The sequence below is a fragment of the Chrysemys picta genome, chromosome 2, assembly GCF_011386835.1.
Source record: "Chrysemys picta bellii isolate R12L10 chromosome 2, ASM1138683v2, whole genome shotgun sequence".
NCBI classification, from domain to species: Eukaryota; Metazoa; Chordata; order Testudines; family Emydidae; genus Chrysemys; species Chrysemys picta.
The window spans coordinates 32,365,071-32,392,002 of NC_088792.1; the positions used below are offsets into that span (position 1 = coordinate 32,365,071).

At 45.5% G+C, this 26,932-nt stretch overlaps 1 protein-coding gene and 1 long non-coding RNA gene across 3 annotated transcripts in view; one reads left to right on the top strand and one right to left on the bottom strand.

The window, feature by feature from the left end:
- Positions 1-8,339: 8,339 nt before the first annotated feature.
- The window catches only part of ZNF438 (zinc finger protein 438), a 169,588-nt gene continuing 150,995 nt past the window's right edge, over positions 8,340-26,932 (top strand). Inside the window, exon 1 of the mRNA XM_042858478.2 lies at positions 8,340-8,419. The gene's annotated coding sequence lies outside the window, so the exon portion shown is untranslated. The remainder of the gene's footprint in view (positions 8,420-26,932) is intronic.
- On the bottom strand, positions 14,860-26,857 carry LOC112058888 (uncharacterized). Of its 2 annotated transcripts, XR_010599109.1 has the most exons (4): positions 26,609-26,857; positions 19,207-19,367; positions 18,136-18,328; positions 14,860-18,017 (listed from the first exon to the last, which is right to left on the bottom strand). It is a non-coding gene; the product is annotated as an uncharacterized LOC112058888 (long non-coding RNA). The 2 variants fall into 2 exon arrangements; XR_010599108.1 differs by lacking the exon at positions 18,136-18,328 and having other exon boundaries at positions 26,609-26,850.

The window sequence follows — 26,932 nt, forward strand, 5'->3', positions numbered from 1 at the left end:
TTCTGAGTCATTCATAAAGATCCACAGTTGCAGTAGGTCATCATTCCCTAAATCCAACAAGCAGTGCCCTAACAGTCTGTTTTCTTTTAGATTTCAGGAATTCCAATGCCTTGGACTACTTGTTGTAAATGTCTCCTGGCTCCCGCCTGAGAAAGAAAACAATTTACTCCAATGGGAGGTAGTCCCTTATGAAATTCTTCTAGCTGGCCCCAGCAGGGGCCAGGTTTGTCATCCATACAAGCAGGAAATGTCACATGCCAAAGTCAGCAGAAACAAAATATATGACATATCCTCAGTCTGAAGTTTTGTATCCCAACAAAGCAAAGCAGAAATAAGACAGTATGGGGAACCAGGTCCAAATCAAGCATTTAGTACAAACATTTATACACCTTAGCCAAATTTTGGATTATGGGGCATTTCCATAAAGCTTGTAGGAAGGAGCAGCCTGGGAAGCATCTCTTGGATACATCTGGAGACAATTTATGACATCTGTTGGATAATCCTGAGCTTGTAAGTCCCATGTGAAAAGCAGTATGTTTGGACCGAGCTTCTAATGACTGAAATTTTCTTTGATATAATCCACTGCCAAGTCCCTAGTGATATCTGTGTCTCAAGCTCCTTTTACTTTGTTTCAAAGTGTGTGGGAGCAATGCCCTTTTACAGCTGATTGTAACTTGGTGTAACCTCTTGCTCTTGATGCTTTAGGGGCTATTTATTAAGAGGAGACGTGATAGATGGAGAGGGCAGGGATTTCTGTTGACCCTTAATAAAGTGTTTAGCTCAGAGTGATTAGAAAGACTTTCTGCTAAGAATCTTCTATCAGCGTTTGAGTTTCTCAAACTACATGAGATTAGAAAGTATTTATACCCCTCTTTTTTTCACTCCTAGTTCACCAGCCCAGATTGGAAGCTGTGGGATGCCCCTTTACCACTATGATTTGGGGAAACTTGGGACTAGATCCTGTCCTGAGGAGCCATACAGGAGAGGACCCTCTATGCACTGTTCTCTCCTTCTCCACATAGAAGGGATGGAGGGGCCTGATCTCCCTACAGTACTGTCCCCTGCAGAGAGCCCTCCTGTGGGTCCCAGAGTCTGCAGCTAGAGTTGTTCAGGAGCCCATGGAGTTTCCTGACCCCTTGACGGGCATTTTTTTGCTTATGGGCATGATCTGGCCTTTTGTACGTATTTTCAAAATCTCTTATCCAATTTTTCCAGATTTTCCCTGATACTGGATTAACTGTGCAGCACTTGACAGGAAGGCCCTTGCAAGCCTCCAGCAACCAAGGTAGAGGAAGCCAGCCTGTTTACCTCACCCATACATTTAAATATTTTTAAATATTCTGGCCCCAAGGGCAGATCTGGAATAGTCTTTCTTCCCACCTGCTCAGCTACAGCTTCACCTTTACAGGTTGTATAGCCACAGGGGAATAGTCCCAAGGTTTCGGAGCTGTGGAGTGCAGGAAGCAAGGAGCTGCTTTGTTTGACTTCTCTTCCTCTTTCTCAGGAAATCAGGAAGTCCGTGCCAAAGGGCAGGTTTCGGTTTTGAAGTTTCTGCAGCAGGCTAATCTTTCTACTGAATAGTTTGGTATGTGACGGAGCCAGCATCTGCAGCCTTCTGGAACTTGCCTGGGTCAGACGACCTCAGAAACATTCTGCTGACTCAGGCTGTAGATGCAGCATCACACACAATACACAGATCCAGTATGTTTCCCCACGGAATTCAACTGCGAACAACTTAAAGCTTCTCATTCGTTAGTAAAATAGCCCAGTGGAAACAAAAAGATGGCTTCTCACCCAGGAAATTCTGAGAGTGAGGATAGAAAGTCCAGTTTGAGAGCTGGCTAGTGTTGATGCAGAAGCTATATATAAAGGTGATCCATAGGTAGGGAAAACATTGTACCATTTTTTGTTGGGGGCTGTGGAGTTCGTGACAGTCAGTAACAATAGCTGGAAGGCCTTATTACTACAGCTTTTCTATGCAAGCTCACTGGAAGGTGACTCCGTGCTGGAAAGAGAAGAAGTCTGTGTTCACTGAGTTTAGTTATCTTGTCCTTGATTGCATTAGAAAACCATCAACTGGCTGAATTGGCCAAAAAAAAATTACTTTTATATATTTATTGCCATTTGGTTCTCCTCCCTTCTTATTTTCTGATTAGCACTGCATGTATCTAGTGTTTACTACCACTTCTTCTTTGGATCTTGTTGTAAATAAAATCACTTCTCTTAATTGTGCCAGAAATGTATGCACTTGCATTCTTTCCTGACATAAGAAGTCTCCAAGACAACATCCCACAGATCATGCTATGTGACATGGTAGTATGTATATAACTGTGTATGTGGTGGTGGTCTCTAAAATCCGGACAGCGTATATTAGAGTTGTTCAGGGTCAACTTTAACTTATGCAACAGATGATTTTGAATTTAATTTTCCCCCTTCCCCTAGAAGACTAAACAGAAATTGCTCATGTAAGCAATTTTCACCACTTTTGAATCAGTCCCTTCCCCTATTCTGAGATGATAACTGCCCATCAGACTTGCAAGTGATAATTTAGACCAGAGTATACTGTGTTTGCATACCTTCAATTAGAGAAACACATGAAAGAGTGCCAACATCCATGATACATGGCCTGCTAATAACAACTAAAAAGGACTGGCGTCTGATCAACAGGGAGTGATTGGTTGGGAGTCTGAAGGCGTAAGGCAATTTGGGTGAAAGTGACCATGAAGTTGGAGAAAAGGAAAGAGTGAGAGCAGCAGAATAAGAACAGTGGATTTCAAAAAAGCAGACTTGAACAAACTCAGAACAATAGGTTAAAGATATTTAAATAAGTAATATATATAGTGATAGACCCAGGCCAGTTGATATCCCGGAAGTGGGTGGGTGGAGCCTGCCCAGTACTAAAGGACCGCCCCCCCAGCCTAAGGGGAGGATCCACAGGTCCGTCGTACCAAATAATTGTAGGGGACAACTAATGAGATAACAGGAACTGGAGTGAGGTCACAGGGCTAAATGAAGGGAACTGGATGGGGACACCAAGCAGAGAATCCCGGACAGCACCAGGTGTCAAGGGAGCCAGCGGACGACGCCCAGAGGAACTCTGCCTGGATGTGTGAACAGACTGAGGAGTGGAAATAGGCCCCACAGTTGTAGGAAACCCCACCGGTTAACCTCCTCTCCCTGGTTTTGTAGATGGCCATTTTGGCCAGGGCTAGGAGGAGGTTGACAAGGAGGTCCCATGACTTTGTGGGGCCACGGATGGGGAGTGCGTAGATGAACAGGTGAGGAGAAAAGTGCAACCAAAAACATAATAGTATATCCAAGAGGAGCTGGAATAGGGGCTGCAACCTGGCGCACTCCAGGTATATATGCAGCAGGGTCTCCCTCACACCACAAAAAGGGCAGGTGTCTGGGAGGGGAGTGAACTGCGCCAAGTACATGCCCGTGCTCATGGCTCTGTGAAGGATCCACCAGCTGATGTCCCTGGTGGGCCTCGGGACCAGGGAGGAATATAGGCTGGCCCACCAGGCTCCTCACCCTCCAGAGGTGGCAGGAGGTCCCACCACTTTGTGTTGGGGGGGGACATGAGGGTGAGGACATGAAGGGTGTGGAGCATGAGCGTGTACAGATGTTTTCGTGGCACGGTTTGGAACCAAACCAGCTGCAAGTCGTGCAGCTGGCTCGTGGTAAAGGGGTGGGATGGCCTGGCAGGTCCATGGGGCAGGAGCCGGACGAAAAGGTCCAGAGCGCCTGGGATGGAGGGTGGGCGGGGCTAACATGACACGGTTGAGGAAAACCCGAGCAGTGGGTGGTAAAGCGGCCCTCACCTCCTGAAGTACATGCCGGGGAGTACAAGGCCTGGAGAGCCCCATGCGCCGAGCGAGGGTCAGGGGATCCAGTCAGTCTCCCCAGTCGTAGTCCAGGAGGTCTCCGACTCTGGTGACTTCCACCAGGACCAACCTCTGGTGTACTGAGGGAAACTCCGCCACCTGCACACGGAGTTCGGGGTTGTGTAGCAAGGGCTCTGTGAGGAGATCTGCCTCCTCGGTGGCTGCCACGGACCTTGTCACCAAGAGCAGTTTCCAGGTCCGGAGGTGGTCCTGGTAGAAGACCGGCAGCCCAGAGAGGTCTCGCGGAAGACCTCTTGGATGGAGATAAAGGAGCTGCCAGTTGTATTGGAGCCCTCGGAAGTGGCGTAGGAAAGCGTGCACCAGTACGCTCCATGCTGGACTATCTGCAACATAAAGGAGCCTCTGCAGGGCCTGGAGGTGGAAGACATGGATCTGAGTGCACAGGCACTTCAGGCCCTGTCCTCCCTCCTCCAGGGCAGGTGGAGAACCACTGCAGAGACCCAGTGCAGTCCTGGCCAGAAGTACTCCAGAACTGACGTCTGGAGCTTGGTCAGGAAATCCGGGGCAGGAACCAGGGTGTTGAGTCGGGGCCAGAGCATGGACAGGACTAATTGATTGAGCACCAGTGCCCTCCCTTGGAGGGAGAGGCACCAGAGTAGTCCTGTCAATCTCCAGAGCCACTCTATCACCCTGCCCTCTGAACCTTGCCAGTTATCCGGCGGAGACGGATGCATGGCAGAAAGGTAAACGCCAAGGTAGAGCAGCGGACCCATGCTCCACCAGATGGCCTGAAGCGCGGGTGGGAGGGAGCTTGCCTGCCACCCATCTCCAACCACCAGGCCAGAGCTCTTGACCCAGTTGGCCCAGGCGGAGGAGGCCGCTGAGAAGACAGCCTGGCAAGCCTCCACCCGCACCAAGTCGCCCGGGTCCTGGATCATGAGGAGCACGTCATCGGCATACGCCGACAGGATCAGCCACAGCTCCGGTTCCCACAACACCAACCCTGTCAGCCTCCAGTGGAGGAGACGGAGGAAGGGCTCGATCACCAGCCTGTGCTGAGGAGTGAGCCCGGTATCGTCGAGGGCCCCCTTCCTACTCCACAGACCTCTGAGCCCGGCCGAGAGGTGCCACCCCCCAGTGGCTCAGTTACTGGGGCCCACGATCCCACTTCCGCCCCTCTCCCCGACCCTGCTGCTGACCCCCGCCCCCTCCCCTCCACCTCCCATGCTGCTATTGCCGCCCCTGGGGCAGTCTCCTTCCCCTTCCCAGAAAATGACCCCGTCTCGCTCCTCAGCATGGACTACAGAGTTGTAGCAAAGGCCTTCTCACTGAGGCTGGGGTCCGTGCTGGCAGATGTGGTCCACCCCGACCAGACCTACACCGTCCCAGACCAGACCATCTTTGATAATCTGTATTTGGTCCAGGATCTCTTGGAGCTCGGGTGCAGGGATGATCTGTCGTTCACCCTTCTGTCCCTGGATCAGGAGAAAGCATTCGACAGGGTGGACCATGGATATTTCCTGGGCACTTTGCGAGTATTCGGCTTCGGACCCCAGTTTGTGGGTTTTCTCCAGGTGCTGTATGCCTCCACAGAGTGTCTGGTCAGGCTCAACTGGACCCTGACCGAGTCAGTCACCTTCAGGCAGGAAGTATGGCAGGGGTGCCCCCTCTCAGGCCAGCTGTACGCTCTGGTGATCGAGCCCTTCCTCTGTCTCCACCACCGGAGGCTGACGGGGTTGGTGCTGCGGGAACTGGAGCTGCAGCTGATCCTGTTGGCATACACCGACAACATGCTCCTCGTGGTCCCGGACCCCAGTGACTTGGTGCGGGTGGAGGCTTGCCAGGCCGTCTACTCGGCGGCCTCCTCCGCCCAGGTCAACTGGGTCAAGAGCTCTGGCCTGGTGGTCGGGGCTGGGTGGCAGGCAAGCTCCCTCCCACCCGCGCTTCAGGCCATCCGGTGGAGCGCGAGTCCCCTGCTCTATCTTGGCTGCACTGTGGGGGAGGGCTTTATAATAGCATTGTGGGGAGTGCAGTCAGACAGGGGTTCAAACTGAAACAGGGGAGGGGCACAAGTGCATGGGACGGGGCATGGGCGAACAGAGCAAAGGGCCAGTCAGAGCAGGGGAGCCGGGAGGGAGCAACCAGGCTGGAAGTAGGATAGGGAAACTAAGGGGCTAGCTTCAGAGGCCGGGGTGGGGTAAACAAGCAAACAAAAACTGCAGAGGGAAAAGGGCGGGGCAGGAAAACAATCTGAAGCTGCTGAGGGGCTGGGGGAGACACCTGCAGGGGTGGGAGGGTGTCAATCCAAGGAGTGGACACGTGTGTTCAAGGGGGGGCACGTGTGCCCACATGCACTTGCAAAAGAAAGTCAGTTTATGCTGGCTGCTGCTTCAGGCCCAAATGGTGGCAAAAGGGCGTGGTAAGCCAGGTAAGCAGCTGAGTCCCAGAAGCAGCCACTGGGGGTGGTGGAGGGGGCAGCGATGGTGGTGATGGGCAGGGCTGTCCTTAGGCATACGCAGCATGCACAGCTGCGTAGGGCACCATGAAATTTAGGGCACCAAATTGCCCCAAATTTCATGGTGCCCTAGGCAGCTGCATGCTGCATATGCAGCAGCACCAGTCCCAGCGACCAGCCCTATCCCTCAGCCAGCCTCCCCTGCAAGGGGCAAGGCCGTTTCTAGGGGGGTGTGGGGCCCTGGACAACTCCCTTCATCCCACCTCTTACCCTTCCCTTCTGGCCTGCCCCCATTCCACCTCTTCCCCCAGCGACCCAGCCCGCTCTACTCTGCCAGCTCCCAGCGCAGCGCTCTGCTTCCCCCCGCCAGGGAGTGTGGGGAAAGGATCACCACCCACACTCACCAGTGGCGGGAAACAGAGAGATGCGGCCCCAGCCCGCTCTGCTTCCCCTGCTCCAGCCCCAGCCATGTTGCTTGGGTTGGGGAAAGGACCGCCCCCAGCTCTCACTGGCTAGGGTTACCATATTTTGAGTGTCCAAAAAGAGGACACTCCACGGGGCCCCGGCCCTGCCCCCAGCCCCGCCCATGCCCCCGCCCCAACTCCACCCCTTCTCCCAAAGTCCCCGCGCCAACTCCGCCCCCTCCCCTGCTTCCCGCGAACATTTGATTCGCGGGAAGCCTGAAGCAGGCAGCAGGTAAGCTGGAGGTGGGGGGAGGAGGTGCAGCCCAGTCTGGCCCCCCCTAACCGAGCGGCCCCCTCCAGCGGCCGGCCCCGGCCCCGGCGTCTCCAGCCTGGCTCGGCTCCTGGGGTGCCGGCCCCGGGCCAGCCCCCGGCCGAGCACCCCCGGCCCCAGCCCGGGCCCCGGCCCAGCACCCCCAGCCCCCGGCCCAGCACCCCCGGCCTGGCCCCAGGCCCCGCACCCCAGGCCAGCCCCCGGCCGAGCACCCCTGGCCCAGCACCGCCAGCCCCGGCCCGGCCCCTGGCCCAGCACCCAGCGGCGCCGGCCCCTCCCTATTTTCCCGCACATGTTCAGCTTTTTGGGATTTCCCCCCGGACGGGGATTTGAGGCCCAAAAAGCCAGACGTATGGTAACCCTATCACTGACGGCAGGAAGCGGAGCGCCGCAGCTGGGAGTTGGCGGAGTAGAGCAGGCTGGGGCTGGGCTGCTCCGCTTCCCACCGCTGCTGGTGAGTGGGGGATCACTTCCCCCAAGGTCCCTCCCCCGAGCGACACGGCTGGAGCCGGGGCGAGAGAAGTGGAATGGGCTGCTCCCAGCCCCCAGCTAGTCCCCCAGGCCACTCTGGGCCTCTGATACTATAAAAGGGCTCACTCCGGTCAGGCTGAAGAGAGCCAGAGGAGAGGAAGTGCAGCTGAAGGGCTGGGTGATGAAGACACCCTCAAGCCACTAGAAGGGAGCCCTAAGGTAAGGGTGAAGAAGGCATTAAGAGAGAGAAGCAGGAGAGCTGTGGGGGAAGTGGCCCAGGGAAGTGTAGCAGCTCTGGTAGTGAAAGGTCGGCTGCCAACAGCTGCTGCCACTAGGGTGCCTGGGCCAGAACCCGGAGTAGAGGGTGGGCCCAGGTTCCCCCCAACCCACCACTACAGAAACACCTCCTGGGAGGGGAAAACAGGCCCTTGTCAGGACAGGAGGCTAAACTGTTCTGGAATAAGTTCATAGGGATAACAGACTGTGGGAGTTCTCTCATCAACCTCCTTGCTGGCTTATGATGAAAAGGGCTCAGTAGACTCTAACCCTGGCCCTGTTAGCAATTATCTTGGAGAACTCATGGAAGATGGGTAAGAGGACTGGAGAAGGGCAAACATACTACCTATCTTTAAAAAAGGGAATGGGAACAAAGAGGATCTGGTGAATTATAGACCAGTCAGCCCAATTTTAATAACTGGGAAGATACTGAAACAAATTATTAAACAACTGGTTTGTAAGCATCTAGAGAATAATAGGGGCATAGGGAATAGCTAACATGGATTTGTCAAGAACATATTATGCCAAGCCAACCTAATTTCTTTCTTTGACAGGGTTACTGGCCTAATGGATGGGGAAGCTCTAGTCTACCTTCAACTGCTCTTTATTGCAGGCTTTCCGAGTTAGAGATGAGGTAAGTTTCAATCTACTTCAAAGCTGTGTAGTCTGAACATCAATGCCTTGTGAAAAAATTCTCCAGATTTCTGACCGGGATTTTGGAAGAGCTAGAAATGTGACCACCCTCACAAAGAATCCTTCTAGGATTTTACATAGGAATTTGGAAGTTTGTTCCAAACCTGCTCCAGCTGTCTTTTTGTTCTGTTTGTACAGCCTCTCGCATAATGGGGCCCTGGTCTGGGAATTGGATTCCTAGGCACGAAAGCAGGGGTGGCCAACCAGTGGCTCCAGAGCCACATGCGGCTCTTCAGAAGTTAATATGCGGTTCCTTGTATAGGCACCGACTCCGGGGCTGGAGCTACAGGAGCCAACTTTCCAATGTGCTGGGGGGTGCTCACTGCTCAACCCCGGGCTCTGCCATAGACCCTGCCCCCACTCCACCCCTTCCCGCCCCCTCCCCTGAGCCTGCCATGCCCTCGCCCCCCCCGCTCCCCGAGCCTCCTGCATGTCACGAAACAGCTGATTAGGAGGTGCGGGGAAGTGCTGATTGGTGGAGCTGCCAGTGGGCAGGAGGCGCTGGAAGTGGAGCTGATGGGGGGCTGCTGATGTATTATTGTGGCTCTTTGGCAATGTACATTGGTAAATTCTGGCTCCTTCTCAGACTCAGTTTGGCCACCCCTGCACTAAAGTAATACAAATAATGAAGTCAGTGGCAAAATTCCCATTGACTACAATGGGAGCAGGAGCAGACCTATAGAAAGCATTAGGTACTTTTATTCAGGAAGTAATGTGGGGCATGGTCTACACTACCAATTTATGTCAGTATAACTACGTTGCTCAGGGGTGTGGATTGTCGAGGTGGTTTTATTTTGTCGATGAAACTGAGTTTTATCACAAAAAGTAGCATTGCAGTGTGTACACCTCCACTGTTTTGTTGATGAAAGTTGCCTTTTGCCAAAAGGCTTTGTCTAGCCTGGCAAATTTTAAGTATAGACAAGCCCCTGGACAGCAAATTAATCTTGGCAATTTTAGCTTCAAGGGTCCCAGAGAATGTTTTGCAGAGTTTTGGTTTGTATGGGTTTGCTCCCCATTAAGTTTAGAAATGCACAGCCAAACTCAGTTCAAACAGCTGAATTATGTCTTGTTTTGGGTTAATCAGAAAAAAACATGAAAACCAGAGCTTCAACAGAAGTTGGCCCAGGTTCACTGAAAGGTTTCTGAGCCTCTGCAAACTAGTCAAACTTGGCCTGAATTTCAAGTCTGTATTCACCTGGCTTCATGTTTCATTATAAAAGTTTCACCCAGCTGTAGTTCAGGGGTATAACAATTAAAGTTCCCTGGGGAAGCTGGACCACCCAGAATTATAATTCAGTCTAAAAGGGAGGATAATAGTCATAGTTATAACAAACAAATTCTATGTATTCTTTTATGAATAAGAAATGTGTGAAATCTGAAAAAAAAGACTACTATATGCACCTAATGTGGAAAACAACTTTAGTTATTTTATGTATTTTTAAAATGGGCCCAATCCAGATACCTCTGAACTTTAGATGCATATCCAGAGATAGGCCTGAGCCTCCAAGTCTGATTATTCTATTTTAAAACATAAGTGGAATTGAAAGTTGTTTTTATTTCACTCTTAGTTCCAGCTGTGATGGTACAGAGAGCTACTTTTTAGTGAGAGGAAATCTCCTGAGTTGTGTGGAATATGCTGTAGGCCAGAGGGGAAATGGATGAACACATCCTTTATTTAGGTGCTTACTGGGGGTGGGAAGACTTTTGTCCCATCTGTAAGTGACACAGCCATGCTTTAGCTTGTGGAATAGAGTAGCAGTTACATGCAGTACCACTTGTGTGGGGAATTAGGATCCACGTAATTGCAGATCTCAGGGCCCTCTCCTGATCCCTACAGGGCCGACATTAAGACAGCTTGTGCTCCTTCACACAGCCCCTTTGTGGGTGGTACACCACCTGCTCTTTCCACACAGCCCTGCTGTAGGTGAATATTACCCTTAAGTGAGTAAAGTGCTTGCTCAGTAACCAGATAATAAAATGACAGAGCTCTCTTTTAATATTTTCATTAATGCTAGAAGCTATGTCACATGATAGAGAAATGCCTCATCTTTAAAAGGTTGAAAATGTAGATTTAAAAATTAATTGTATATCAGCATTGGTAACTGGGGAAGACAATCACTACTCGAGCTTACAGGTTCTACATGACAGCAACCCTTTAATTTGTAGCAGGAATCAAGGTACTCTCCTTTAGAAATCCCAGTTTGCTTTTGCTTTGTAAACTATCAGAAGAACAAAAAATCAGAATCGATAGAACATGGTGCTGCATTGTCATGGTTCTAATTTAATTAGGTGCAGAATTAACCTGTGACCTTCAATTCTTTTTTCTTAAATCCTTGTGGAGAGGCAGCCCCTTTCCTTTCTTATAGGCAGAATAAACCATTCTGAGAGCATCTATATGCTGCTTATTACAACCAGACTGTTAGCCTGAAACTATTCAGAGCTGGCTTGATCCTTGAGCACCTTGCCTATCAAAAAGTTTGTGATCTTTGTTACCTACGCTAAGCTGAGAAAGACCTTCTTGTCTCTTCCTCTCAGGAATTCCTATCCCCCCAATTTTTTACTGCCTCCACTTTATATCCCTGCTCCATGGGTCCCCCTTCCCTGTCTACCTTAGCATGAATATCTAGACCCCAAGTTCTTTATATTATGTCTTTACTGTTCCCCAATTAGCACCCCACCTTACTACAAGAAAATAAAACATTCAAATGCATTCATGACAAAGGAAAATGTAGAGTTTGCAGACCAAGCTATATTATGAGCCTTAAGAAAGGCCAGGAAAACTTTCAAAAAGCACATGAAAGGGAAATGTTTTAACACCATGTCCTTGAGTCAAGAAAGTACTTAACCTGCTTAAAGTTAAGCTCCTGATTAAGTCCTATTGGCTTCAAAAGTACTTAAGGATGTGTTTAAAGGTAAGCATGTCCTGAAGTGATTTGCTGAATAACATGCCTTTATAAATTAGGGCCCATAACTTTAAAGTGCCTTTTGTGATTTCCCCTTCCCCTCTGAGCTTCCTAAACATTTTTAACCTGGGATGAAGTGTAGGAAAATCTAACTATATGGAGCACTGGAATAGGCTTCCAAGGGAGGTTGTGGAATTCCCATCCCTGGAGGCTTTTTAAAGAACAGGGTAGACAAACACTTGTTGGTATGGTCTAGGTATACTTGATCCTACTTCAGTGCAGGGGGCTAGACTAGGGCTCTCCAAGTCCCTTCACCCCCTATATAGCTATGTAAAACTTCAGGGAATATATTTTTTATGAGGAAGCTGAAAATTGGGTTTGTAATAAGAAGCAAACTTCAGCATGCTCCATTGTATAAGATATAGAAATAATAATATTTGGACAGAAGAACATCTACAGTTAAGATTATTTGTTAAAGTGGGTATTTGTAGTGACAGCAACAGTCACCATGACAAAAAGGGTGAGCATTCTAGGAGATGCTATATTGTAAACTGAATTAGCCCTTTCTACAAGACTTATGGTACCTGTAACCTCCTCTAATGCACAGGATGGTCAGGCAAGTTATTTTGTACGTGTTCCTTCTGAAAGATTAGATTACGAATTTCAACATACTGGGTTCATTCTCTACTTAGTCTTAACTCAAGTATGGGAATATAGACTTTTTTAGAAATCTGTTTTAAAGTGTTTTGATCATAGTCCTTTCCTTGTATAGAACCATTTTGATAGTGCAGTTTCAGTGTATATTCTGAGTGAGTAAATCTTGATACTTTTAATATTAAATTTTTGTGCTATAAAATGGGTGTGTCCTACAGGATACAAAGGTCATGGAGGGTAATAACAGCACTGAAAGCTTAATTATTCTGTACTAATTACCTGCTGAAATAAATTAGTGTCAAGGGTGTCTGGGTGAAAATGACATCATTCATGATATAATTAAATACACAAAACTATGTTTAAATAACATTAAGTGTCTGGCTCAAATGAAGCCAGGAAATTCAAAGGTAATGACACTCCACCCCTTAAGTCACGCTGTGGGGAATAAAAGGCGTTTTACGGATATCATACTAGTTTTAATTATTAATGTGCTGGTCTGAATGATTATTTAGGACTTTAATGTTTAGGTTTTTTTAGTCCTAAAAAGAATGGAAATCTGCAAGTATCTACTTAGTATATTTTTCTTTAAAAACACAATTAACTAGTGTTAATGTGTGCAATGTTATCTGGCTACATATATACTTTGATATAAATACTAGTTACCCAAGAATCCAGGAACGTGCCTTCCAAATCCATATGATCACTCCATAATTAGCAAAGTTTTACTACTTAACAGGAGTGATTTTTGGAATGATAAATATGATGAAGTACGAAATCTAATTTTGTAAATTCCAGCATGGCTTAAAAATATCCAAGTGATTGGATAGAGTACTAGAATATATACCACAGAATAAAATTCTAAACTGGCCCCAGGAATAGATTAGAGTATCAACTAGAGCTTTCTGATCTCTAATAGACCCACAGAAGTTAAACATGGTTCTTCTGCTGACACCTTTTATGCTAAGTTTCAGCACGAGGCAAATTGTAACCTTAAAAGAGAAGTTTACAACAAATGCTGGCAGTCTGAATTGTGGCACTTGAGAGATGCTATAATAAGTGCTGCAAAAATAGTAACTATTATTCTTTATTATAGCATACCACAAAAATTACTCAGCTTTTACCAGCCCATTGATAATTTTTAATATCAGACACTTTGCATTTCATATACTGATAGATTCCAAGGCCAGAAGGGACCACTGTGATCATTAAGTCTGACCTCCTCTATAACAGGAGAGAACACTTCCCCAAACTAATTTCTAAGCCTCTGTTAGGAAAAAACACCCAATCTGGATTTAAAAATAGTCAGTGATGGCGAATCCACCACAACCTTTGATAGATGAATCCATTGGAACAATTACCCTGGCTGTCAAATTTATGCCTTATTTCCAGTCTGAATTTATCTAGCTTCAACTTCTAGCCATTGGATTATGTTATACCTTTCTCTGCTAAATTGAAGAGCTCATTATTAAATATTTGTTCCTTGTGTAGATATTTATTTTCAATCACCCCTTAACCTTCTCTTTGTTAGACTCAAGGAGGTCAGTCGATTTAGCTTATCACTATAAGGTATGTTTTCTAATTCTTTAAATATACTGGTGACTCTTCTGACTCCTCTCCAGTTTATCATACTTCTTTAATTATGGACACCAGAACAGCATTCCAGCAGCAGTTGCACCAGTGCCAAGTACAGAGGTAAAATAACCTCTCAACTCCTACACAAGATTCCCCTGTTTATGCATCTCAGGATTGAATTAGCATTTTGGGCCACACCATCACATTGGGAGTTCATGTTCAGCTGATTAGCCACCCTGACCCCCAAATCTTTTTCAGAGTCAGTGCTTCCCAGGATAGAATCCATCATTCTGAAAATATAGCCTACATTCTTTGTTCCAAGATGTATACCAGGGATAGTCAACCTATGGCACGTGTGCCGAAGGCGGCACGCGAGCTGATTTTCAGTGGCACTCACGCTGCCTGGGTCCTGGCCACCGGTCCGGAGGGTTCTGCATTTTAATTTAATTTTAAATGAAGCTTCTTAAACATTTTAAAAACCTTATTTACTTTACATACAATAGTTTAGTTATATATTATAGACTTGGAGAAAGAGACCTTCTAAAAACGTTAAAATGTAATACTGGCAGACGAAACCTTAAATTAGAGTGAATAAATGAAGACTTGGCACACCACTTCTGAAAGGTTGCTGACCCCTGATGTATACATTTAGACATCTTAGAACACACATTGTTTGCTTGTGCCTAGTTTAGCAAGCAATTGAAATTGCTCTGAATCAGTGACCTATCATCTTCATAATTTACCACTCCCCCAACCTTTGTCATCTGCAAACTTTCAGTTAGGACTTTATTTTCTTCCACTTTATTGATACAATTATTAAATATTATAGGGCCAAGAATGGATCCTGAGGGACCCCACTGAAAACGTATCTTTTGGTGATTATTTCCTGGTTAAAATTATATTTTGAGACCTATCAATTAGCCAGTTTTTAATCCATTTAATGTGTACCTTATTTTATATCATTCTAGTTTTATAATCAAAATATCATGTGATACCAAGTCAAATGCCTTACAGAAGTGTAAGGATATTATGTCAATGTTATTATCTCTATCAGCCAAACTTTTAATCTTATTTAAAAAAAATCAAGTTATCTTGACAAAACCTATTTTCCATAAACACATGCTGATTTCCATTAATTACATCCTCCTCCTCTAATTCTTGATTAATCAAGTAAGTGCCATATCAGCTACTCAATTATCTTGCTCAGGACTCATGTCAGGCTTAGAGGCCTATAATTACCTGGATCATCTGGTTTACTTTTTTTTTTTTTAAATTGGCACAATGTTGGATTTCTTCCAGTCTTCTGGAGCTTCCCCCGTGCTCCAAGACTTATTGAAAAGCGACATCAACAGTCCAGTGAGCTCCTCATCCAGCTCTTTTAAAACTCTTGGATGCAACTTACCTGGACCTACTGAATTAAAAATGTCTAACATTAGTAACTTCTGTTTTAACATCCTCCAGAGGTACTAGTGGAATGGAAAGAGTATTACCATATGCTGAGACTATATCATCTCATTTTCCCCCAAATAAAACAGAAATATGTATTGAACACTTCTGTCTTTTCTGCACTGATATTGACAATTCTACCATTTCCATCTAGTAGTGGACCAATACAATTGTCAGAAATCTTTTCATTCCTAATGCATTTTTAAAAACTCCTCCTTATTGTCCTTAACTCTGCTGGCCAGAGATTGCTCCTTGTGTCCCTTTGCTCCCCTTATCAATTGTCTGCAGTTCCTAATGTCTAATTTTCATTCATTACTATTAGGTTTTTTTTTTTAAATAGCTTCCTTCTCTTCCCTGCTAAACCAGGTTTTTTTTAAATCAGCGCAGCCTTCTTCCTCAATTGTGGGATTCTGACTTTTGGGGCATCTAGGAAGGTGTCCTTAAATCATTCACATTTTTCTGATTAAATTCTTTCTCCCAGCTGATTCAGCTCAATTGTTTTCAGCTTTGTGAAATTGGCCCTATTAAAGCAGTGTGTGTAAGTGTGTGTGTAAAAAAAAACTGGTCTGGATTTTATTCTGCTTACACATTATAAATGTGATCAAGTCATGATCACTTGTACCATTAATTTTTAGTTTGAGATCAAGAAAAACAGCAAATTTTGGATGACAAGCTATAGCAGAAAGGCAATGCTGTCTCTGTAGCCTGGTTCATCGGAGGCAATAATGCATTCGTTAACTGGTATCTTTGTTCCTTTTACGCTTTTGTCCCTGTTCCCAAATAAAAATGAATACAGAAGTAACTCTGTCATGTTTTTTTCTGCTCACCTGCAGTCTCTCTTCATATTCTTTTTATGGTACTTTAGTCAATGGCTTTTAACAGCTAAACATAAAAGCCATTGGGAGCATAAACAGGAAACTTGTGTTTAGGTGGGAGTTCCTAGGAATTTTATACTGCTGACCGCAGAGGCCATGGGAGAAAGGAAATAGGAAAAACACTGTAAATACCTGGGTGACTAATGACTTCATGCTGCTCATCTGGCTTTTTAGAATATGAAACAGTCAGTGTCTTCCAGGGAAACCACCACAAAGAAGGCAGGAAGATTTTTTTTCAAGACATTACTTGCTATGCTGCTGTGTTTATTTCACTTGTTACATTCTCACCACATTTTATCGAAAGAGTATCTTGTTTCTATAAGGCTGTAGCATGAAATGGTCAAATAAATCTACAATAAATCGTCACCAATAATATGTGTTACCTCCCAACCCCCAAGACTAAATGCATTGATGGAGAAGTAAGGGAGTGTGAAGCAAGAGTGAATGCTCACCCTTTGCATTCACACTAAAAGGATTTAGATGAAAGTAACCAAATCCCCCCCCCCCCCTTGTTTTGCTACTGAAACAGCAGCTGGAGTGAGAGAGCAGTGTATCCCTTTATAAGGAGTTTCATCATTGGCTCCCTAAAGAATTCCCATTGTTATCAGAGGGGCCCGCAGAGGGACCTTTTTTTTGGGGGGGGGGGGGGTTAGGAGTATGACTTGAAGAGGTTTTGTCTCTTGCTGATTGCAGCACATTTTGCTGATCTGCATCTCACATGCAATGGAGGTGGGGCAGGATTTCAAAGTCGGCCATCTGTACAGATGAGATTGGCAATCTGGGGTAGTTCAGTGTCTTGATTCCTCTCAAAACACCAGACTGTAACTAAACTGAGACATCTGGTCACCTTCATTTAGAACACAGGGTCTGATTTCACTAGAAAGCCTAGGCAGTTTCTCCTATTAAAATTCTAAATTGGCAGAGGAGGGGTAAAAATACATGATAGTGCTTTTAGAGTCTCACATTTTGGGAGTGGGAGATTCACATCCCTGGGGGGGGAAGGCACTGAACACTTAACAGTGGATGGGAGGGGAAGGCCTGGGGAGTTAATCTCTATAAACTGTGTTCTGACATAGGAGGTAGACAAAGGGGTAATAGAGTTGGACCCTTTCTCACACAGAAAAAAGGAACAGCTTCCACTGGAATGCACTGCTTTAAAGGGAGCCAGAAAAGGTTACTACAAAAGCAATAAAAGAATCTCACTTGCCTGAAGTCGACAGTGCTGCTTCTGTGATACTTTTAGCTCCTGCAAGTCCGGGCAATGAACAGCTAGGACAGGATGGGATTTGGGTTGCTGAAATCCTCACATGAAGCAAAGCAGCTGGGCCTCCAGCTTATTCAGTTCTTGATATGTTAGGCTGTTGTGACACCTGGTCTACTTCTAGCTATAGAATAAAAATTAGTGGACTGTCTGCTTATTGCAGTTTTTGAATTATCCTCGGTAACTTTAATTTGTACACAGCAACTAGACTGAGTTAAAACAAATTTTAAAGCTATTCAGCCGCTGAAGTAACAGATTTAACTTTAGCAGAGTTATAATAATAATGTGCTCAGCATGTTAGAGCCAATAAAGAACCATGACGTCAGCCCTTATTCAGCATCCACTTAAGTACATGCACAAGTCCCATTGAAGGCAAGCATTTTGCTGAATAGGAATGTGATTACAGACATGCTTAAAGTAAAGGACATGTTCAAGTGCTTTTCTGAATCAGGGCCAAGGTCTATACCCCAAGCATCTTGCAGTCTAATTATAGAGGTGATGCAGTGAGTACCATTTAATAAGGGAGTTTGGGATAAGAACAGTAACAAAGATCACATGGGTGCTCATCTGTAGTCTATGCACATGCTTAAGACTATTTATAGGTATATAAAAACATAACTCATTCATTAGAATATAGCTTGCTTTTCCTACAAAGTTAAAAAAAAATACAGAAAATTGGCAATGTATTGTAGACACAGTAATAAGAATCCTCTGATTAGGCTCATGGTGGTGGAAAGTGTCAAACTGATTGAAGTCTTTTAGTTTTTCCAAAGAACAGATGCAGCACAGGGATTGGCAGCATAAACTGTCCCACGCTGTGCTTCAAGCCTGAAATGAAGGAATGACTCAGGCCCTGATTCAGCAAGGTATTGTAGCATGTGCAAGCAGTCCCATTGAAGTCAATGGGAGCACTAATATACTTAAAGTGAGGCATATGCTAAAATACCTTGCTGACTCAGGGCTCAGTCTCTGGCCTCTTCTGAGACTGCTAAGGAGGATGCCAAGTGTAGTATTGTGTGATATAGAAACACATCCACTGGGAATCATATTGTGGTACAAACTCATTTTATATGGATCACCAAACAACAAGCAGATGATTTCTGATCGTTGTTATCCCTGGCCAAATGGGAACTGGTGACCTGAAAGTGAAAGGTTGTAACTTCAATGTCAGAACTCCCATTGATTTCAAGGGGTCTAGGATTTCACCCTTTGTCTGTAACCTAGTCCTCTGAACTTTTATTTTGAGTGTTTTGTAATACAGTACAAAATTTCTAAAACAGAAGGGTACAGAAAAATCAAAAGTACAATGTACAAAAATCTGACTAGTCTGGCTGAAGAGATAATTGAGTTTTAGGCATTGGGCTCTAGATCTACAGAAGGACTTGACTGTTGCTATGCTGAGCATTGCAATGCCTAATTCCTAGGCATCCTCACTCAGTAATTCTCAGCCCCAAGTTAGGCTCTTCATGCATGCATGGGAAGAAAAGTTGCCTAACAAAGGGATCCTCAAAGTCAGCAAGCTGAGTGAGGAGCCACCTAAGCTACCCTGGTGTTAAATGGAGAGGAATGGGCTGGAATGGGGCTCAGGACCTAGATCCTCAAAAATACTTTGGTGCTTAAGGCCCTGACTCATGGGAATTAGGTGCCTGCCTGAAAGGTCAGATAGACGTCTCCTTCTGCTCAGGATTCTCAGCCATTAACCTTCTCCTGAAGTTAAGTGGCTGGTCTAGCTGATGTCTGTAGGTAGCCCATGCCCTTTCCTGTGGAAAAAGTATAGCTCTTCTTCTCCATTATAGCCAATAGCCCAGTGGTTCAGGTTCACCTAGAATTCAGGATTCAAATCCTCAGTTTGCCTGAACTGGAGCAGGGACTTGAACCTGACTCTCCACCATCCTAGCTGAGTTCTCTAACCACAATATTGTAAAGGCAATCTGTCTCTGGTCCACTGAATATTTAACTACTTGTACAAAATGGAATAGGTCCAACTGGAGAGACTGAGCGGGAATAGACTACCTGCCTTGTTTTGTTTTTGTTTTTTCTTTTCTCCATTCCTCCGAGTCTCCTGTGCGTCCTTCAGCAGGGCTGGGCCATTATGCCCATGTTCTCCGTAGATGTCAATGGGTGGATCTCCTTCCTAGCAGTTAGCTGGTGGCAGCAGCCCTATCTAGTGGTTAGAGCCTGTGGTGATAGAAATAGGGAAGAGTGAGCACAAGTCCATTGCTAGACACCTGGAAGTGCTGCAATGCCTCCTTTTAAGTCCCTCCTCCAACTGGAGCATGCCCAGCAGGCCTGCAGGTGTAGAGCTTCCTGGGGCCAGAGCCATTCTTGTACCCGTCTCCCTAGCGTGGGGTTTATCCACCCCATCACAAATCATTACTCTGTATTGTGAGTCTAGAGAACTCAACTAGGAGCGTCCATCCAATTCTGCTGACTAAGGCTCGTCTCAAACATATTGCTTGAGAATAATGAAGAGTCTGGTAAGGGAAAAGATACTTAAAGAGAGCTTGACTCCTTCCTAATGGTTCTAGGGATGAAAGCAGGGGTAGCTGCACCAGCAATGGCATTCACACCCAGGGGAGGGTTAGTGGCTTTCCCACTGCTACCAGCTACAGTTCCCCCAAGAGAAGGCAGCTTTGATTCCCATCAGAGGTCCCCTTGCAGAGGTTGTTCACAGGATGCACCTGATTTGGTGCAAATCAGCAAATATGCTAGAGGCCTTGGCCACATCTCTTCCCTGGCCAGCTCTGCCCATTTTGAGCTGCACTAGCTAGTTCTGAACCCTCAGGCAGAGTAGGTGTTGTAGGCATCTTGCACCATTGTGACCACCCTACAGCTGGACTTTCCACTGCTGGGGACTCTGCATCAGCATCTCTGCTGGTGGAACCCCCAGGGATGGCCGGAGCCCAGTATTGCTTAAAATGTGCATGGGTGTTTATTCGAAACTGTGCTGCCTGTTATTGTGAACAGGTCACCTTCGTACAAAGAGACAATCATCCTTCTGTGGACTAGAGGGTGAGGTGATGTGAGTGTGTGATTGGGGTGTACTCCCCAGACTGGCTCTGAAAGAGTGGAATTAGGTCAGAAGGGCCCACTCAGCCAATTAAGCTGCAAATGGGGAAGATTTGGGCTGCGTGCAGGAAGTGCTGCAATGCAGAGAAAGAAGAAAGGGAGTGCTGAATCAGACAGAGCTAATCTTCAGAGAATTGCTGGGGGGGCACCCCCCAGCAGTGAGTAGAGTGCACCGTGACAGAGAGCTAAATGAGACTTTTGACCCATGGGCTGCCATAGCCCTTGAACTACAGAGACGGGGAAAGCTTGTCCCAAGTAGTCTGTCTGAGGGCATGTAACTAGGATACTGAGCTGATAGTGTCCTCCTTGGGAGCCTGCTACATAGCCATAGACTGCAGGAGAAAAGGAGCTTGCAATGGCAGAACTATTAGGGCAAGAGGACAAGTCCATGGCTGTTGATGAAACACGGGACAGAATTGATTTAATTGGCTCCTCGCCTAATACTTCAGTCATCTGCATTGCCCACTGCAGGACATCTGCTTCTGGCTGAGCAAAAGCAAGATGGGCTTGTATCTCCCTTAGGAGAGCCAATATTCCTAGCTTTCTGGCACCCAGCCATGCTAAGACAAACCACCCCAGAATAATGCAAAACTGCTTTTATCTGCGCACTCATGCCATGCTCCTATTCAGCATAAATCTGGTAGCTATCTCCCCCCGGCCCCTGCTTCATGGCTACAGACACTTTGCACTGCCACCCTGGTAGGACCTTGGGGTAAGAGATGTGCAACAGCTACCCATACTATATTTTGGAGATGGAACCAGCATGCATGTGTCCCTGTCTGCTTCCATCGCCACCTGCCTGGTTTGTGTATCTATTGTTACTGTGTGTTGATTTATCCTGCCATTCCAACTCTCCAGGCCAAACTGACCACAGGTTGCTCCTATGATATTTCCAGGTGAAATTTCAAATTGCATGACAGTGCAAAACCGTTGACATGTCAAGCTGGAAGTTTAGATCAGAAACTAACCTGTGAGCATTTTGACTCCCTCGACCTTTTGCAGAAAACAGAGTTTTGCAACCTCAAAAGCCATACAACAAACAGATAAAGAACATGGAAAGGTTTTCAAGCACCTGTCTTAAACTCAAATGTTTGATTTTTTTTCCCCTTCAAAATGCAGGAAAGGCTTGATCTATGTTAAAGTATAGAACTTCAGTTTTCAAAAAAAGCTGCCAGCTTTTAAGCAAAAATAGTATTTACACCCAGTAAATCCAATGTGTGCTTTCACTCTCCTGGATCTTTTAATTGGTGGCTGGCACAGTCTTTGCTCTGAAGTTTCAGGACATAGGGAACTTCTTGCAGCCAACTTCTAAACCTCTAACAAACAAAATTCATAGTGGAAATGTTGACAAACTCTTGATCAAAGCAGCACCATCAGATGTTGCTTTTATATACTGGTAGATTATTAAAATGACTTAAATAGCTGGGCAATGTTGAATTGAGACAGAGTATTTCCAAATGACAGCTGAACACTGTACAGGATTTTCTCCAGTCTTTCCCCCCTGGTTGTTCTGATATCCTCTCATAAAACGATATTGTGAACTCTGAACTAGGGTCCCTTAAACTTTTTCCTAGTGGGGAATCACACTCTTAATAGGAAAACATTGCAATTTTAGTGATCATCTCCCCTCCCATCATAGCTGAATGGACCACCTCCACTTGCACTTGTCCGTGATTGAATAATACCCCTATGTCAACTACAGCAATTGCTTACGTGGAAAAGTGACATTAGGGAAGTACTCAATGTAATTTTAGATTCTTTAAGATGATATGGCAGTTGGATAGGAGTTGGAGTCCCTACATCATGTGACCAACTAGCCATCTGTGGACTGCTAACGAGTGAGCCCTGGACCATTGTTTGGGAACTGCTGAACTATAGTATGGAGTGGGGAGATGCATGATATTCATAACTTAACTTCTCCCAAGTTTAGAGGAGTTTGGATCTTGGGTTTAGCCTGCTTGCTCTAGATACAGGATCGTTCCTCAAAGTTTCCATCCAGCTTTGAACTTCTCCAAAGTTCAGAGGGCTATTCCGAGCCAGGGGAGTTTACAGCAAGGAAACTCAAAGTTGAGGCTGACACACTAGCCTTAAGCTACCACACTGGACCAGGGTATCTTACCAACCTGATACCATACACAGAAAAGTTCTCAGATCACTGTGTTATTTAGGTATAATGGAAGTTCAGTTTTAACTGCATTATCTTCTGCATGCAGAAAGTGAAACTGACGAGTGCTGTCCGGGATGGCTGATGGGGTGAGGGTAATCTAAATGACTGATCCAATGGAAAATCATTCTTTGTTTTTGCAAAAAACTTTCCCTTGGAAAACTTCGATTTTGGGGGAGGAAAAGTGTATTTTTGTCAGGAAACAGACATTGTCAGAAAATCCCCCAGCCAACTCTGAGGACCTCCAGAAGGTAGGGGTAGCTCTATAGGAAAGCCCATGGGAGCTAGGCTCTTGGCCTCAGGGGCAATGCTGAGGAAATAGCTTTTGCACATACTGCCCTGGCTGCTGGTGGATCCCTTGTGATCCATAAGTACCATGGGGAGCAGTCAAACAAGAAAGTGAAAATATCAAAAACAGGGAGCTCCCGACCTTATTGCAGCTTTGGAGAGCCACTTCTCAAGGCCACAAACTATATTAGAATATATACTAATGCATGCTGTGATTTATCCTACTTCATAATTTTCTGTCTTCCTTCTTTGAACCAAGTCCATTTTGGAACTTGACTCTCTACCCAGATCAGCTGGAGCTTAGTGACTAATGCTCTATCTCCATGATGCTCCAAATTAACCACTGGTGTGAGGAATCAACATTTCAGGAATGAACTCCGGCTCAGCTCATCACATGGCAGTAAAATGCATGACGACTAGGCCGCTGAGTCAGGCTTCCTTTCTGTTTTTAGAAAGAAAAATTCCCCAGAGAAGTTGATAGATGGACATGATAGAGCATTTGTGAATCTCAGTAACTGAGACATTTGAGCTGACAGTGCTCCAGGTTTCATCTGGAGGTCTGCTGGTACAGTGTTGTGGGTTTTTTTTCTTTGGGGTGTAGGGGAAGAGCCGCCTTGGCCAGGGAACTTGCTTCATTGACTAACAGGCTAAGTCTGTTAACTTGCTTGTCACCCTGCAAAGCCTATGGTCTCATGCTTTTGAGAAAAGGGATGGGGCTAGGGAAGGTATATGTGAGGTATTTGTTCATTCCACTTCAGTGAGTAAGGAGAATTCGTGATTTGTTACTGGAATAATTCATTGTCTGGAATACTTCCTAATGCTCATAATGTACATGCACATAGAAGGATAGGCACACACTTCTGGAAATTTAAATAAATAAACAGACACTGATTGTGCATGGAGCACTCATACTGATTTCAGTGAGACTATTTGTGTGAAACAGGTGAGCATGATATACACTTTATATACACAAAAACTACATTAAAAGAATACTAGTAAGGTTGTTCCGTCAAGCAAGTTGAGCCTCTCACAGCTACTAGTGCTGAGCTGAGCAACTGAGCTTGCCCCACCCACAGCTATGGGGTGAAGCTGGACTTCCCCTGTAAAGCTTGCTCTGGACCAAAGTGGGGACAGGGAGCCTGTCTCTCCTGTGTTCCTAGTGACACCCCTGCTGGTGCCCAAGAAGCATGGAGGAGGAAGCCATCTGACTTGAATGCAGGGGGGAAAAAAAATACATGAAAGTCCTATGGCTTATGTTATGCAGGAGGGCAGTTTAGACTATCTCAGTGGTTCCTTTTTAGCCTTAATGAAGGATTATTAAAAGCCAGACCAGGGGAAAGGAGTAGATTGGGACAAAGTCTTATGGAATGGGACGGGACGGTCAGGGAGACTCAGACTGAAACCAGTGAAGGAAATAGGGGCTGGGAGCCAGTTGACGGGGGGAGTAACACTGAGATCAGAGAAGGAACTGAAGAGTTGGGGGGAGGGAGAATTGGGCCTGCCTGGGCAAAGGGACTGGGGGCAATGAGCAAGGGAAGGGGGAGACTAGGGCAAGGAGCTGAGGCTATGAAAAAATAGTATGTGTTCCTAAAATTAGACTATCAAAATGCATATGCACAAGGGGGCCAAATTAAGGATCCACAGATAACCCTAATCTGGCATTCCTTAACTTCTGAGCGCTTGGTTTTGCAACCTTCATGTTCTTTTAACATAGTGGGGGTGGGGTGTGTGTGAGAGATTTTTTTTCTAGGTGTTAAAAAACCAAACTGAAAAAGTAGAAATGCTATCATGTAGCATCATATTGCCACATACATGGCTTATCAGTGGGGTGGAGCCTTTAGATCTACCATCCAGCCCTCTGCCGCTTGAGCTAATGGAGTAACAAATTTCAGTAGTAGGTTTTCACCCTCTGTGTGGACCAGCACTACAGAGAATGAAGACACACATTTTGCCAGTGGGTTTCACAGATATTTGCTGACAGAACGGGAATGTTGAGACTCAGAATCCTGAGCTCTATTCCAGACTCTGGAGAGGAATGTGCTCTAGAGGGTACAAATTCTTCTGCCCATTTCCCCCAAGCATGACCCCATTCTGTTCCATCCCTGGTTACTTGTCCCAGGACCATTCTCCTTGTTCACCTAGTCCTAGGCTCCATTTCTCAAGCTTCTCTCCCCAGTCTCCTTCCCTAGCTAGTCCCTATTTCCCCACTTCCAGTTCCTTCTCCTAGTCTCCCATCCAGTCTCACTCTCCCCATGATTAGACTTTTGTCCCCTCTGCATTTAAATCAGACAGCTTCCTCCTCCACATTGCCTGGGTGCCAGCAGAGGCTCATTGAGAGCATGGGAGAGACAGGCTCCCTGTTTTCAGTTCTAGTGTCCTGAGCATGCCTGGCCCAGAGCAACTGGGAGCAGCCATTCCAGGAGAAGTCTGGCTTCAACCCTGCATCACTGGGCTAGAGCATTCTCAGTTGCTCTGTGAGGAATGGTGCATGCACAGTCCCATTCTATCACGCATAGGTGCTGTAATAGGAAGGAGCATACTCAGCCATTCTGTGGGGAATGCACATGCATAGCAGGAGGTGAGTAAGGACAGAAGCAAAATCAAAGCATGTGTGAATTAAAAATTTTCAAAGGTTTATAACTTGGCCAGATTTTTATTAGGATGGCAAAAGCCACATCTCTGACACAAAGGCCACACCCCTGCCAAATTTCAGGGCCCTGCTCAAAAACCTGGAGGGGTAGGGGCGAGGGTTAGACCTTTGCTACTAAAGGTTACCAGATTTTTAACCTGGGCAAAGCAACATTTTTTCTTAGCTTGTTTTTGGAAACCACTGAACCATTTTGGCTGAAATTGTCCAAAAAACTGCAGCCTAAGGCAGACACCTGGCATTTAAAATTTCAGCCTGGATAGTTAAATTTTGACAATGTTATAAGCAACTGAAAGAGTCTTGTAATAGGAAGTATTGGGCAACCTTAATATTAAATCGCACTACCAGTCCTATCTACAATTATTTTTCCTATGCAGAGCAAAAAGATTAATGTAAACTAGGATTTGCAGATGCAGTTACTATTTACCAACGTGAAGTAGCTCAGTCATTATCACTTTTTTTGACAATTACTAAGTACAATTAGACCATGTTAGTAGAATAATCTCTTGAATAATTTAAATAAAAGCTTGCTTTGAATTATGCTAAAGGAAAATGCATCTTCAAATTAACTTATTTCCATTTTATTATCTAGATACTGGTTGGAAACAGCTGAACTGACTTTTTATTTTTAATTGTGAAAAACTCACTCCCAGGCTGAGCTCTTCTGTGCCAAGTTACACTTCTGAGCACATTTTTACAGTCTAGTTATAAACCCTAGAAAAACATGTTTATAGGAAATGTTGACACAACCTTAACTAAAGTGGTGCTAGCTGACACCTCTATATTTCCAATTTGGGGATTTCTACTGGGAAAATATAAATGCTAATGCACTAAAGGATGCCAACTATAATAAAAAGCATGTAGTATTCCTATTCACTACAAGGAGACCTACTTCAAAAAAGTACCAATTCAGACTAGAGATGAGTTGAAGTTAACTGTTTTCCTCTAAGGGCACTAAAAATCCCCATGCAGGTAGTTCAGTCTTGCAGTTACCTGCAAAACTTCAGTTTGGTCAAAATTAATGACTCCTTTGAATAGCTACTAAATCCCCCCCCCCAAAAAAAGGAAGTGAGAGCATGTATGGTTTAGGGTGTTTGCCAACATATATCCCTCCTAGCACAAAATTTAAAAAAAGTGAGGGTGAGGTGGGGACAGGGGAGTAGGTTTTATAGAGTCTAGTGAAATAATTTTAAGAACCGACAGGGGACACATATAAAGATAGAGGATGAAAGGCAAAACTGATTTTCTTACCTGTATCTTTCAAGTTTGGATCTACCTAGAATGTATTCAAGGAGTAGTGTGTATGGCCTCATCTCTTGTTCTTCAAAAAGTATAAAATAGAGACTAGTCCTAACAACAAGAAATGTATTCAACTAATTGCTACACTATTTGGTTAGAGGATTGTATACATCCAGCATTCTCCTTCACAGAAAATGTAACAGAACACTGAAACAACTACTGATATAGTGCTCTGCTCACTGAAACAAGTAGTTGCTCTGATAAGGAAGTAGCCCTGATTAGAAAGAGCTGTGCCTAATTGGTGGAATGGGATGGGCTGAGGAGAGCCCCAAAGGC